Source organism: Aotus nancymaae, unplaced genomic scaffold (assembly GCF_030222135.1).
Source record: "Aotus nancymaae isolate 86718 unplaced genomic scaffold, 86718_ANA_hifiasm-v0.15.2.pri h1tg000200l, whole genome shotgun sequence".
Classification (NCBI taxonomy): Eukaryota; Metazoa; Chordata; class Mammalia; order Primates; family Aotidae; genus Aotus; species Aotus nancymaae.
In genome coordinates, this window is record NW_026988615.1 from 1,118,094 (window position 1) to 1,132,178 (window position 14,085).

Below are 14,085 nucleotides of genomic sequence, written 5' to 3' on the forward strand. Positions count from 1 at the left end.
AGAGTTGAATCTACGTTTAGATTCAACGAGTTAGAAACACGTTTATTCTACGAGCTGCGTTGGGATATTCCCGAGTGAATGTGACCATAGTCTGTACAGAGAAATATCTGCTTCTAAAACCAAAACGGAGCAATGTAACTGAATGATTGTCAATGTATGCATTCAACTGACAGAATTCAACTCATGTGTGGAATAAAGAGTTTCCAAACCCTTTCTGTGAAGAATCACAAAGCTAGAGTTTCCAGCCCAATACCGGCAAATGTACGAAACAGCAGTAAGACTTCGTCTAAAACTCAGGAGAAACGTTTCGTTGAAACTGCTCTGCTGTGCGTTCGTTCACCTAAGAGATTTGAATCTATGTTTCGATTCAGCGAGTTAGAAACAAGTTTCTTCTAGGAGCTGCATTGGGATATTCCCGAGTGAATGGGACCATAGGATGTACAGAGAAATATCTGCTTCTAAAACCGGAACGGAGCTATCTAACTGAATCGCTGTCAATGTGTGCATTCAACAGACAGAGGAAAACTCATGTGTGGATTCAGCAGTTTGCAAACCCTATCTGTGCAGAATCCCAAAACTGGCATTTCCTGCCCAAAACCAGCATCTGTACGAAACAGCAGTAAGACGTCGTCTAAACCTCAGGAGAAACGTTTCCTTGAAACTGCTCTGCTGTGTGTTTGTTCACCTAAGAGAGTTGAATCTATGTTTACCTTCATTGAGTTAGAAACACATCTCTTCTAGGAGCTGCGTTGGAATATTCCCGAGTGAATGTGACCATAGGCTGTACAGAGAAATATCTGCTTCTAAAACCAAACGAACGTAACTAACTGAATGACTTTCAACGTGTGCATTCACCTGACAGAGTAAAACTCATGTGTGAATTCAGCAGACTGCAAATCCTTTCTGTGCAGAGTCATAAGACTGGCATTTCCAGCCAATTACCGGTAAATGTGCGAAATAGCAGTAAGACTTCGTGTAAAACTCAGGACAAACGTTTCCTTGAAACTGCTCTGTTGTGCCTTCGTTCACCTAAGAGAGGTGAATCTATCTTTAGATTCATCGAGTTAGAAACACGTTTCTTCTCGGAGCTGCGTTGGGATATTCCCGAGTGAATGGGACCGAAGTCTGTATAGAGAAATATCTGCTTCTAAAACCGAAACGGAGCTATCTAACTGAATGTTTGTCAATGTGTTCATTCAAGTGACAGAGTTAAACTCATGTGTGGAATCAGCAGTTTGCAAACACTTTCTGTGAAGCATCAGAAAACTCGCATTTCCAGCCCAATACCGGCATATTTACGAAACAGCAGTAAGACTTCGTCCAAAACTCAGGAGAAACGATTCCTTGAAACTGCTCTGCTGTGCCTTCGTTCACGTAAGAGAGTTGAATCTATCTTTAGATTCAGCGAGTTAGAAACACGTTTCTTCTCGGAGCTGCGTTGGGATATTCCCGAGTGAATGGGACCATAGGATGTACAGAGAAATGTCTGCTTCTAAAACTGCAACGAAGCTATCTAACTGAATCAGTCCCAATGTGTGCATTCAACAGACAGAGTAAAAGCATGTGTGGATTCAGCAATTTGCAAACCCTTTCTGTGCAGAATCCCAAATCTGGCATTTCTAGCCCAATACCCGCCTATGTACTAAACAGCAGTAAGACTTCGTGTAAAACTCAGGAGAAACGTTTCCTTGAAACTGCTCTGTTGTGCATTGGTTCACCACAAAGAGTTGAATCTATGTTTAGATTCAACGAGTTAGAAACACGTTTACTCTCCGAGCTGCGTTGGGATATTCCCGAGTGAATGGGACCATAGGCTGTACAGAGAAATATCTGCTTCTAAAACCAAAACGGAGCTATGTAACTGAATGATTGTCAATGTATGCATTCAACTGACAGAGTTAAACTCATGTGTGGAATAAAGAGTTTCCAAACCCTTTCTGTGAAGAATCAAAAAGCTACCGTTTCCAGCCCAATACCGGCAAATGTACGAAACAGCAGTAAGACTTCGTCTAAAACTCAGGGGAAACGTTTCGTTGAAACTGCTCTGCTGTGCGTTCGTTCACCTAAGAGAGTTGAATCTATGTTTCGATTCAGCGAGTTAGAAACAAGTTTCTTCTAGGAGCTGCGTTGGGATATTCCCGAGTGAATGGGACCATAGGATGTACAGAGAAATATCTGCTTCTAAAACCGCAACGGAGCTATCTAACTGAATCGCTGTCAATGTGTGCATTCAACAGACAAAGGAAAACTCATGTGTGGATTCAGCAGTTTGCAAACCCTATCTGTGCAGAATCCCCAAACTGGCATTTCATGCCCAATACCAGCATATGTACGAAACAGCAGTAAGACGTCGTCTAAACCTCAGGAGAAACGATTCCTTGAAACTGCTCTGCTGTGTGTTCTATCACCTAAGAGAGTTGAATCTATGTTTAGATTCATCGAGTTAGAAACACATCTCTTCCTAGAGCTGCGTTGGGATATTCCCGAGTGAATGTGACCATAGGCTGTACAGAGAAATATCTGCTTCTAAAACCAAAACGGAGATAACTAACTGAATGGTTTTCAACGTGTGCATTCACCTGACAGAGTAAAACTCATGTGTGAATTCAGCAGATTGCAAATCCTTTCTGTGCAGAATCACAAGACTGGCATTTCCAGCCCATTACCGGCAAATGTACGAAATAGCAGTAAGACTTCGTGTAAAACTCAGGACAAACGTTTCCTTGAAACTGCTCTGCTGTGCATTGGTTCACCACAAAGAGTTGAATCTATGTTTAGATTCAACGAGTTAGAAACACGTTTATTCTACGAGCTGCGTTGGGATATTCCCGAGTGAATGAGACCATAGGCAGTACAGAGAAATATCTGCTTCTAATACCAAAACGGAGCAATGTAACTGAATGATTGTCAATGTATGCATACAACTGACAGAGTTAAACTCATGTGTGGAATAAAGAGTTTCCAAACCCTTTCTGTGAAGAATCACAAAGCTAGAGATTCCAGCCCAATAACGGCAAATGTACGAAACAGCAGCAAGACTGCGTCTAAAACTCAGGAGAAACGTTTCTTTGAAACAGCTCTGCTGTGCGTTCGTTCACCTAAGAGAGTTGAATCTATGTTTCGATTCAGCGAGTTAGAAACACGTTTCTTCTCGGAGCTGCGTTGGGATATTCCCGAGTGAATGGGATCGAAGTCTGTAAAGAGAAATATCTGCCTCTAAAACCAAAACTGAGCTATCTAACTGAATGTTTGTCAATGTGTTCATTCAAGTGACAGAGTTAAACTCATGTGTGGAATCAGCAGTTTGCTAACACTTTCTGTGAAGAATCAGAAAACTCGCATTTCCAGCCCAATACCGGCATATGTACGAAACAGCAGTAAGACTTCGTCCAAAACTCAGGAGAAACGTTTCCTTGAAACTGCTCTGCTGTGTGTTCGTTCACGTAAGAGAGTTGAATCTATCTTTAGATTCAGCGAGTTAGAAACACGTTTCTTCTAGGAGCTGCGTTGGGATATTCCCGAGTGAATGGGACCATAGGATGTACAGAGAAATATCTGCTTCTAAAACCGCAACGAAGCTATCTAACTGAATCGCTCCCAATGTGTTCATTCAACAGACAGAGTAAAAGCATGTGTGGATTCAGCAATTTGCAAACGCTTTCTGTGCAGAATCCCAAATCTGGCATTTCTAGCCCAATACCCGCCTATGTACTAAACAGCAGTAAGACTTCGTGTAAAACTCAGGAGAAACGTTTCCTTGAAACTGCTCTGCTGTGCATTGGTTCACCACAAAGAGTTGATTCTATGTTTAGATTCAACGAGTTAGAAACACGTTTATTGTACGAGCTGCGTTGGGATATTCCCGAGTGAATGGGACCATAGGCTGTACAGAGAAATATCTGCTTCTAAAACCAAAACGGAGCTACGTAACTGAATGATTGTCAATTTATGCATTCAACTGACAGGGTTAAACTCATGTGTGGAATAAAGAGTTTCCAAACCCTTTCTGTGAAGAATCACAAAGCTAGCGTTTCCAGCCCAATACCGGCAAATGTAAGAAACAGCAGTAAGACTTCGTCTAAAACTCAGGAGAAAGGTTTCTTTGAAACTGCTCTGCTGTGCGTTCGTTCACCTAAGAGAGTTGAATCTATGTTTCGATTCAGCGAGTTAGAAACAAGTTTCTTCTAGGAGCTGCGTTGGGATATTCCCGAGTGAATGGGACCATAGGATGTACAGAGAAATATCTGCTTCTAAAACCGCAACGGAGCTATCTAACTGAATCGCTGTCAATGTGTGCATTCAACAGACAAAGGAAAACTCATGTGTGGATTCAGCAGTTTGTAAACCCTATCTGTGCAGAATCCCCAAACTGGCATTTCCTGCCCAATACCAGCATATGTACGAAACAGCAGTAAGACGTCGTCTAAACCTCAGGAGAAACGTTTCCTTGAAACTGCTCTGCTGTGCATTGGTTCACCACAAAGTGTTGAATCTATGCTTAGATTCAACGAGTTAGAAACACGTTTATTCTACGAGCTGCGTTGGGATATTCCCGAGTGAATGGGACCATAGGCTGTACAGAGAAATATCTGCTTCTAAACCAAAACGGAGCTATGTAACTGAATGATTGTGAATGTATGCATTCAACTGACAGAGATAAACTCATGTGCGGAATAAAGAGTTTCCAAACCCTTTCTGTGAACAATCACAAAGCTAGAGTTTCCAGCCCAATACCAGCAAATGTACGAAACAGCAGTAAGACATCGTCTAAAACTCAGGAGAGACGTTTCTTTGAAACTGCTCTGCTGTGCGTTCGTTCACCTAAGAGATTTGAATCTATGTTCCGATTCAGCGAGTTAGAAACAAGTTTCTTCTAGGAACTGCATTGGGATATTCCCGAGTGAATGGGACCATAGGATGTACAGAGAAATATCTGCTTCTAAAACCGCAACGGAGCTGTCTAACTGAATCGCTGTCAATGTGTGCATTCAACAGACAGAGGAAAACTCATGTGTGGATTCAGCAGTTTGCAAACCCTATCTGTGCAGAATCCCAAAACTGGCATTTCCTGCCCAAAACCAGCATCTGTACGAAACAGCAGTAAGACGTCGTCTAAACCTCAGGAGAAACGTTTCCTTGAAACTGCTCTGCTGTGTGTTTGTTCACCTAAGAGAGTTGAATCTATGTTTACCTTCATTGAGTTAGAAACACATCTCTTCTAGGAGCTGCGTTGGAATATTCCCGAGTGAATGTGGCCATAGGCTGTACAGAGAAATATCTGCTTCTAAAACCAAAACGGAGATAACTAACTGAATGGTTTTCAACGTGTGCATTCACCTGACAGAGTAAAACTCATGTGTGAATTCAGCAGATTGCAAATCCTTTCTGTGCAGAATCACAAGACTGGCATTTCCAGCCCATTACCGGTAAATGTACGAAATAGCAGTAAGACTTCATGTAAAACTCAGGACAAACGTTTCCTTGAAACTGCTCTGCTGTGCCTTCGTTCACCTAAGAGAGGTGAATCTATGTTTAGATTCATCGAGTTAGAAACACGTTTCTTCTAGTAGCTGTGTTGGGATATTCGGGAGTGAATGGGACAGAAGTCTGTAAAGAGAAATATCTGCGTCTGAAACCAAAACGGAGCTATCTAACTGAATGTTTGTCAATGTGTTCATTCAAGTGACAGAGTTAAACTCATGTGTGGAATCAGCAGTTTGCAAACACTTTCTGTGAAGAATCAGAAAACTCGCATTTCCAGCCCAATACCGGCATATGTACGAAACAGCAGTAAGACTTCGTCCAAAACTCAGGAGAAACGTTTCCTTGAAACTGCTCTGCTGTGCCTTCGTTCACGTAAGAGAGGTGAAACTATCTTTAGATTCAGCGAGTTAGAAACACGTTTCTTCTAGGAGCTGCGTTGGGATATTCCCGAGTGAATGGGACCATAGGATGTACAGAGAAATATCTGCTTCTAAAACCGCAACGAAGCTATCTAACTGAATCGCTCCCAATGTGTGCATTCAACAGACAGAGTAAAAGCATGTGTGGATTCAGCAATTTGCAAACCCTTTCTGTGCAGAATCCCAAATCTGGCATTTCTAGCCCAATACCCGCCTATGTACTAAACAGCAGTAAGGCTTCCTATAAAACTCAGGAGAAACGTTTCCTTGAAACTGCTCTGCTGTGCATTGGTTCACCACAAAGAGTTGAATCTACGTTTAGATTCAACGAGTTAGAAACACGTTTATTCTACGAGATGCGTTGGGATATTCCCGAGTGAATGTGACCATAGGCTGTACAGAGAAATATCTGCTTCTAAAACCAAAACGGAGCAATGTAACTGTATGATTGTCAATGTATGCATTCAACTGACAGAATTCAACTCATGTGTGGAATAAAGAGTTTCCAAACCGTTTCTGTGAAGAATCACAAAGCTAGAGTTTCCAGCCCAATACCGGCAAATTTCCGAAACAGCAGTAAGACTTCGTCTAAAACTCAGGAGAAACGTTTCGTTGAAACTGCTCTGCTGTGCGTTCGTTCACCTAAGATATTTGAATCTATGTTTCGATTCAGCGAGTTAGAAACAAGTTTCTTCTAGGAGCTGCATTGGGATATTCCCGAGTGAATGGGACCATAGGATGTACAGAGAAATATCTGCTTCTAAAACCGCAACGGAGCTATCTAACTGAATCGCTGTCAATGTGTGCATTCAACAGACAAAGGAAAACTCATGTGTGGATTCAGCAGTTTGCAAACCCTATCTGTGCAGAATCCCCAAACTGGCATTTCCTGCCCAATACCAGCATCTGTACGAAACAGCAGTAAGACGTCGTCTAAACCTCAGGAGAAACGTTTCCTTGAAACTGCTCTGCTGTGTGTTTGTTCACCTAAGAGAGTTGAATCTATGTTTACATTCATCGAGTTTGAAACACATCTCTTCTAGGAGCTGCGTTGGAATATTCCCGAGTGAATGTGGCCATATGCTGTACAGAGAAATATCTGCTTCTAAAACCAAAACGGAGATAACTAACTGAATGGTTTTCAACGTGTGCATTCACCTGACAGAGTAAAACTCATGTGTGAATTCAGCAGATTGCAAATCCTTTCTGTGCAGAATCACAAGACTGGCATTTCCAGCCCATTACCGGTAAATGTACGAAATAGCAGTAAGACTTCATGTAAAACTCAGGACAAACGTTTCCTTGAAACTGCTCTGCTGTGCCTTCGTTCACCTAAGAGAGGTGAATCTATGTTTCGATTCAGCGAGTTAGAAACAAGTTTCTTCTAGGAGCTGCATTGGGATATTCCCGAGTGAATGGGACCATAGGATGTACAGAGAAATATCTGCTTCTAAAACCGCAACGAAGCTATCTAACTGAATCGCTCCCAATGTGTGCATTCAACAGACAGAGTAAAAGCAAGTGTGGATTCAACAATTTGCAAACCCTTTCTGTGCAGAATCCCAAATCTGGCATTTCTAGCCCAATACCCGCCTATGTACTAAACAGCAGTAAGACTTCGTCCAAAACTCAAGAGAAACGTTTCCTTGAAACTGCTCTGCTGTGCGTTGGTACACGACAAAAAGCTGAATCTATGTTTAGATTCAACGAGTTAGAAACACGTTTATTCTACGAGTTGCGTTGGGATATTCCCGAGTGAATGGGACCATAGGCTGTACAGAGAAATATCTGCTTCTAAAACCAAAACGGAGCTTTGTAACTGAATGATTGTCAATGTTTGCATTCAACTGACAGAGTTAAACTCTTGTGTGGAATAAAGAGTTTTCAAACCCTTTCTGTGAAGAATCACAAAGCTAGCGTTTCCAGCCCAATACCGGCAAATGTACGAAACAGCAGTAAGACTTCTTCTAAAACTCAGGAGAAACGTTTCTTTGAAACTGCTCTGCTGTGCGTTCGTTCACCTAAGAGAGTTGAATCTATGTTTCGATTCAGCGAGTTAGAAACACGTTTCTTCTAGGAGCTGCGTTGGGATATTTCCGAGTGATTGGGACCGAAGTCTGTAAAGAGAAATATCTGCTTCTAAAACCAAAACGGAGCTATCTAACTGAGAGTTTGTCAATGTGTTCATTCAAGTGACAGAGTTAAACTCATATGTGGAATTAGAAGTTTGCAAACACTTTCTGTGAAGAATCAGAAAACTCGCATTTCCAGCCCAATACCGGCATATGTACGAAACAGCAGTAAGACTTCGTCCAAAACTCAGGAGAAACGTTTCCTTGAAACTGCTCTGCTGTGCCTTCGTTCCCGTAAGAGAGTTTAATCTATCTTTAGATTCAGCGAGTTAGAAAGACGTTTCTTCTAGGAGCTGCGTTGGGATATTCCCGAGTGAATGGGACCATAGGATGTACAGAGAAATATCTGCTTCTAAAACCGCAACGATGCTATCTAACTGAATCGCTCCCAATGTGTGCATTCAACAGACAGAGTAAAAGCATGTGTGGATTCAGCAATTTGCAAACCCTTTCTGTGCAGAATCCCAAATATGGCATTTCAAGCCCAATACCCGCCTATGTAGTAAACAGCAGTAAGACTTCGTGCAAAACTCAGGAGAAACGTTTCCTTGAAACTGCTCTGCTGTGCATTGGTTCACCACAAAGAGTTGAATCTATGTTTAGTTTCAACGAGTTAGAAACACGTTTATTCTACGAGCTGCGTTGGGATATTCCCGAGTGAATGGGACCATAGGCTGTACAGAGAAATATCTGCTTCTAAAACCAAAACGGAGCTATGTAACTGAATGATTGTCAATGTATGCATTCAACTGACAGAGTTAAACTCATGTGTGGAATCAGCAGTTTGCTAACACTTTCTGTGAAGAATCAGAAAACTCGCATTTCCAGCCCAATACCGGCATGTGTACGAAACAGCGGTAAGACTTCGTCTAAAACTCAGGAGAAACGTTTCTTTGAAACTGCTCTGCTGTGCGTTCGTTCACCTAAGAGAGTTGAATCTATGTTTCGATTCATCGAGTTAGAAACAAGTTTCTTCTAGGAGCTGTGTTGGGATACTCCCGAGTGAATGGGACCATAGGATGTAGAGAGAAATATCTGCTTCTAAAACCGCAACGGAGCTATCAAACTGAATCGCTGTCAATGTTTGCATTCAACCGACAAAGGAAAACTCATGTGTGGATTCAACAGTTTGCAAACCCTATCTGTGCAGAATCCCAAAACTGGCATTTCCTGCCCAATACCAGCATATGTACGAAACAGCAGTAAGACTTCGTCTAAACCTCAGGAGAAACGTTTCCTTGAACCTGCTCAGCTGTGTGTTCGTTCACCTAAAAGAGTTGAATCTATGTTTAGATTCATCGAGTTAGAAACACATCTCTTCTAGGAGCTGCGTTCGGATATTCCCGAGTGAATGGGACCATAGGATGTACAGAGAAATATCTGCTTCTAAAACCGCAATGGAGCTATCAAACTGAATCGCTGTCAATGTGTGCATTCAACAGACAGAGGAAAACTCATGTGTGGATTCAGCAGATTGCAAATCCTTTCTGTGCAGAATCACAAGACTGCCATTTCCAGCCCATTACCGGTAAATGTACGAAATAGCAGTAAGACTTCTTGTAAAACTCAGGACAAACGTTTCCTTGAAACTGCTCTGCTGTGCCTTCGTTCACCTAAGGGAGGTGAATCTATGTTTAGATTCATCGAGTTAGAAACACGTTTCTTCTCGGAGCTGCGTTGGGATATTCCCGAGTGAGTGGGACCGAAGTCTGTATAGAGAAATATCTGCTTCTAAAACCAAAACGGAGCTATGTAACTGAATGTTTGTCAATGTGTTCATTCAAGTGACAGAGTTAAACTCATGTGTGGAATCAGCAGTTTGCAAACACTTTCTGTGAAGAATCAGAAAACTCGCATTTCCAGCCCAATACCGGCATATGTACGAAACAGCAGTAAGACTTCGTCCAAAACTCAGGAGAAACGTTTCCTTGAAACGGCTCTGCTGTGCCTTCGTTGACGTAAGAGGGTTGAATCTATCTTTAGATTCAGCGAGTTAGAAACACGTTTCTACTAGGAGCTGCGTTGGGATATTCCCGAGTGAATGGGACCATAGTATGTACAGAGAAATATCTGCTTCTAAAACCGCAACGAAGCTATCTAACTGAATCGCTCCCAATGTGTGCATTCAACAGACAGAATAAAAGCATGTGTGGATTCAGCAATTTGCAAACCGTATCTGTGCAGAATCCCAAAACTGGCATTTCCTGCCCAATACCAGCATATGTACGAAACAGCAGTAAGACGTCGTCTAAACCTCAGGAGAAACTTTTCCTTTAAACTGCTCTGCAGTGTGTTCGTTCAACTAAGAGAGTTGAATCTATGTTTAGATTCATCGAGTTAGAAACACATCTCTTCTAGGAGCTGCGTTGGGATATTCCCGAGTGAATGTGACCATAGGCTGTACAGAGAAATATCTGCTTCTAAAACCAAACGAACGTAACTAACTGAATGACTTTCAACGTGTGCATTCACCTGACAGAGTAAAACTCATGTGTGAATTCAGCAGACTGCAAATCCTTTCTGTGCAGAGTCATAAGACTGGCATTTCCAGCCCATTACCGGTAAATGTGCGAAATAGCAGTAAGACTTCGTGTAAACCTCAGGACAAACGTTTCCTTGAAACTGCTCTGTTGTGCCTTCGTTCACCTAAGAGAGGTGAATCTATCTTTAGATTCATCGAGTTAGAAACACGTTTCTTCTCGGAGCTGCGTTGGGATATTCCCGAGTGAATGGGACCGAAGTTTGTATAGAGAAATATCTGCTTCTAAAACCGAAACGGAGCTATCTAACTGAATGTTTGTCAATGTGTTCATTCAAGTGACAGAGTTAAACTCATGTGTGGAATCAGCAGTTTGCAAACACTTTCTGTGAAGAATCAGAAAACTCGCATTTCCAGCCCAATACCGGCATATTTACGAAACAGCAGTAAGACTTCGTCCAAAACTCAGGAGAAACGATTCCTTGAAACTGCTCTGCTGTGCCTTCGTTCACGTAAGAGAGTTGAATCTATCTTTAGATTCAGCGAGTTAGAAACACGTTTCTTCTCGGAGCTGCGTTGGGATATTCCCGAGTGAATGGGACCATAGGATGTACAGAGAAATGTCTGCTTCTAAAACTGCAACGAAGCTATCTAACTGAATCAGTCCCAATGTGTGCATTCAACAGACAGAGTAAAAGCATGTGTGGATTCAGCAATTTGCAAACCCTTTCTGTGCAGAATCCCAAATCTGGCATTTCTAGCCCAATACCCGCCTATGTACTAAACAGCAGTAAGACTTCGTGTAAAACTCAGGAGAAACGTTTCCTTGAAACTGCTCTGCTGTGCATTGGTTCACCACAAAGAGTTGAATCTATGTTTAGATTCAACGAGTTAGAAACACGTTTATTCTACGAGCTGCGTTGGGATATTCCCGAGTGAATGGGACCATAGGCTGTACAGAGAAATATCTGCTTCTAAAACAAAAAGGGAGCTATGTAACTGAATGATTGTCAATGTATGCATTCAACTGACAGAATTCAACTCATGTGTGGAATAAAGAGTTTCCAAACCCTTTCTGTGAAGAATCACAAAGCTAGCGTTTCCAGCCCAATACCGGCAAATGTACGAAACAGCAGTAAGACTTCGTCTAAAACTCAGGAGAAACGTTTCTTTGAAACTGCTCTGCTGTGCTTTTGTTCACCTAAGAGAGTTGAATCTATGTTTCGATTCAGCGAGTTAGAAACACATCTCTCCTAGGAGCTGCGTTGGGATATTCCCGAGTGAATGGGACCATAGGATGTACAGAGAAACATCTGCTTCAAAAACCGCAACGGAGCTATCAAACTGAATCGCTGTCAATGTGTGCATTCAACAGACAGAGGAAAACTCATGTGTGGATTCAGCAGTTTGCAAACCCTATCTGTGCAGAATCCCAAAACGGGCATTTCCTTCCCAATACCAGCATATTTACGAAACAGCAGTAAGACGTCGTCTAATCCTCAGGAGAAACGTTTCCTTGAAACTGCTCTGCTGTGTGTTCGTTCATCTAAGAGAGTTGAATCTATGTTTAGATTCATCCAGTTAGAAACACGTTTCTTCTCGGAGCTGCGTTGGGATAATCCCGAGTGAATGGGACCGAAGTCTGTAAAGAGAAATATCTGCCTCTAAAACCAAAACGGAGCTATCTAACTGAATGTTTGTCAATGTGTTCATTCAAGTGACAGAGTTAAACTCATGTGTGGAATCAGCAGTTTGCAAACACTTTCTGTGAAGAATCAGAAAACTCACATTTCCAGCCCAATACCGGCATGTGTACGAAACAGCAGTAAGACTTCGTCCAAAACTCAGGAGAAACGTTTCCTTGAAACTGCTCTGCTGTGCCTTCGTTCACGTAAGAGAGCTGAATCTATCTTTAGATTGAGCGAGTTAGAAACACGTTTCTTCTAGGAGCTGCTTTGGGATATTCCCGAGTGAATGGGACCATAGGATGTACAGAGAAATATCTGCTTTTAAAAACGCAACGAAGCTATCTAACTGAATCGCTCCCAATGTGTGCATTCAACAGACAGAGTAAAAGCATGTGTGGATTCAGCAATTTGCAAACCCTTTCTGTGCAGAATCCCAAATCTGGCATTTCTAGCCCAATATCCGCCTATGTACTAAACAGCAGTAAGACTTCGTGTAAAACTCAGGAGAAACGTTTCCTTGAAACTGCTCTGCTGTGCATTGGTTCACTACAAAGAGTTGAATCTATGTTTAGATTCAACGAGTTAGAAACAAGTTTATTCTACGAGCTGCGTTGGGATATTCCCGAGTGAATGGGACCATGGGCTGTACAGAGAAATATCTGCTTCTAAAACCAAAACGGAGCAATGTAACTGAATGATTGTCAATGTATGCATTCAACTGACAGAGTTAAACTCATGTGTGGAATAAAGAGTTTCCAAACCCTTTCTGTGAAGAATCACAAAGCTAGAGTTTCCAGCCCAATTCCGGCAAATGTACGAAACAGCAGTAAGACTTCGTCCAAAACTCAGGAGAAACGTTTCGTTGAAACTGCTCTGCTGTGCGTTCGTTCACCTAAGAGAGTTGAATCTATGTTTAGATTCATCGAGTTAGAAACACATCTCTTCTAGGAGCTGCGTTGGGATATTCCCGAGTGAATGGGACCATAGGCTGTACAGAAAAATATCTGCTTCTAAAACCAAAACGGAGATAACTAACTGAATGGTTTTCAACGTTTGCATTCACCTGACAGAGTAAAACTCATGTGTGAATTCAGCAGATTGCAAATCCTTTCTGTGCAGATTCACAAGACTGTCATTTCCAGCCCATTACCGGTAAATGTACGAAATTGCAGTAAGATTTCGTGTAAAACTCAGGCCAACCTTTCCTTGAAACTGCTCTGCTGTGCCTACGTTCACCTAAGAGAGGTGAAACTATGTTTAGATTCATCGAGATAGAAACACGTTTCTTCTCGGATCTGCGTTGGAATATTCCCGAGTGAATGGGACCATAGTATGTACAGAGAAATATCTGCTTCTAAAACCGCAACGAAGCTATATAACTGAATCGCTCCCAATGTGTGCATTCAACAGACAGAGTAAAAGCATGTGTGGATTCAGCAATTTGCAAACCCTTTCTGTGCAGAATCCCAAATCTGGCATTTCTAGCCCAATACCCGCCTAAGAACATAACAGCAGTAAGACTCCGTGTAAAACTCAGGAGAAACGTTTCCTTGATACTGCTCTGCTGTGCATTGGTTCACCACAAAGAGTTGAATCTATGTTTAGATTCAACGAGTTAAAAACACGTTTATTGTACGAGCTGCGTTGGGATATTCCCGAGTGAATGGGACCATAGGCTGTACAGAGAAATATCTGCTTCTAAAACCAAAACGGAGCTATGTAACTGAATGATTGTCAATGTATGCATTCAACTGACAGAGTTAAGCTCATTTGTGGATTAAAGAGTTTCCAAACCCTTTCTGTGAAGAATCACAAAGCTAGCGTTTCCAGCCCAATACCGGAAAATGTACGAAACAGCAGTAAGATTTCGTCTAAAACTCAGG